Genomic DNA, 2,214 nt, shown 5'->3' with positions numbered 1-2,214 from the left:
CTGTGTATTTATTTTGTATCCTGCAACTTTACAGAATTCATTGGTGAGCTCTAGTAGTTTTTTAGTAGCATCTTGAACGTTTTCTATGTATAGTATCACATAATCTGCAAACAGTGACATTTTTATTTATTCTTTTCCAATTTGGATTCCCTTTATTTCTTTTTCTTCTCTGATTGTCATGGCTAGGACTTCCAAAGCTCTGTTGAATAAAAGCAGCAAGGGTGGACATCCTTGTCTTTTTCCTGATCTTAGAGGAAATGCTTTCAACTTTTCACTGTAGAGTATGATGTTAGCAGTGGGCTTGTCACATGGCTGTTATTAGGTTGAGGTGTGTTCCTCTATGTCCACTTTCTGGAGAAAGTGGCCTGTAATTTTCTTTTTTTGTGGTATCTTTGTCTGGTTTTGGTATCAGGGTGGTGATGGCCTCATAGAATGAGTTTGGGAGTATTCCTTCCTCTGGAATTTTTTGGAATAGTTTCAAAAGGATAGGTGTTAGCTCTTCTCTAAATGTTCGATAGAATTTACCTGTGAAGCCATCTGGTCCTGGACTTTTGTTTGTTGGGAGTTTTTTAATCACAGTTTCAATTTCGGTACTTGTGATTGGTCTGTTCGTATTTTCTATTTCTTCCAGGTTCAGTCTTGGGAGATTGTACCTTTCTAAGAATTTGTCCATTTCTTCTAGGTTGTCGATTTTACTGGAATATAGTTGCTTGTAGTAGTCCCTTATGATGCTTTGTATTTCTGTGGTGTCCGTTATAACTTCTCCTTTTTCATTTCTAATTTTATTAATTTGAGCCCTCTCCCTTTTTCTTGATGAGTCTGGCTAAGGTTTTATCAATTTTGTTTATCTTTTCAAGGAACCATCTTTTAGTTTCATTGATCTTTTATATTGTTTTCTTTGTCTCTATTTTATTTATTTCTGCTCTGATCTTTATGATTTATTTCCATCTCCTAACTTTCGTTTTTCTTGCTCTAGTTGCTTTAGGTGTAAGGTTAGGTTGTTTATTTGAGATTTTTCTTGCTTCCTGAGGAAAGATGGTATTGCTATAAACTTCCCTCTTAGAACTGCTTTTGCTGCATCCCATAGATTTTGGATCATCGTGCTTTCTTTTTCATTTGTCTCTAGGTATTTTTTATTTCCTCTTTGATTTCTTCGGTGATCCATTTGTTGTTTAGTAGCATATTGTTTAGCCTCCACGTGTTTGTGTTTCTTAGAGTTTTTTTCTTGCCATTGATTTCTAATCTCATAGCACTGTGGTTGGAAAAGATGCTTGATATGATTTCGATTTTCTTAAATTTACCAAGGCTCACTTTATGGCCCAGCATGTGATCAATCCTGGAGAATATTCCATGTGCACTTGAGAAGAATGTATATTCTGCTGCTTTTGGATGGAATGCTCTATAAATATCAATTAAGTCCATATGGTCTAATGTGTCATTTAAGGCCTGTGTTTCCATACTGATTTTCTGTCTGGATAATCTGTCCATTAATGAGAGCGGGGTGTTAAAATCCCCTACTATTATTGTATTACTGTCGATTTCTCCTTTTATGGCTGTTAGAATTTGCCTTATATATTGAGGTGCTCCTATGTTGGGTGCATAGATATTTACAATTGTTATATCTTCTTCTTGGATTGATCCCTTGATCATTATGTAGTGTCCTTTCTTGTCTCTTGCAACAGTCTTTATTTTAAAGTCTATTTTGTCTAATATGAATATTGCTACTCCATCTTTCTTTTGATTCCCATTTGCATAGGGTGCCTTTTTCCATCCCCTCACTTTCAGTCTGTATGTGTCCCTAGATCTGAAGTGTGTCTGTTGTAGACAGCATATACACAAGTCTTGTATTTGTATCCATTCAGCCAGTCTATGGCTTTTGGTTGGAGCATTTAATTCAGTTATGTTTAAGGTAATTATCAATATGTATGTTCTTACTGCCATTTTATTAATTGTTTTGGATTTGTTTTTGTAGGTGTTTTTTCCTCTCTTCCTGTTTTGTTCTCTTCTCTTGTGATTTGATGACTAATTTTAGTGTTGCGTTTGGATTCCTTTTTCCTTTTTTGTGTGTGTATCTACTGTAGATTTTCTGTTTGCATTTACCATGAGGTTTTGATATAGAAGTCTGTATATGAACAAGATTGTTTTAAGTTGCTGGTCTGTTAATTTCAAATGCATTTCCAATATCCTGCATTTGTGCCCTCCTCACAATTGCTG

Source organism: Neophocaena asiaeorientalis, unplaced genomic scaffold, assembly GCF_003031525.2.
Source record: "Neophocaena asiaeorientalis asiaeorientalis breed wild unplaced genomic scaffold, Neophocaena_asiaeorientalis_V1.1 scaffold399, whole genome shotgun sequence".
In the NCBI taxonomy this organism is placed as follows: Eukaryota; Metazoa; Chordata; class Mammalia; order Artiodactyla; family Phocoenidae; genus Neophocaena; species Neophocaena asiaeorientalis.
Note: the sequence above shows the minus strand (reverse complement) of the source record.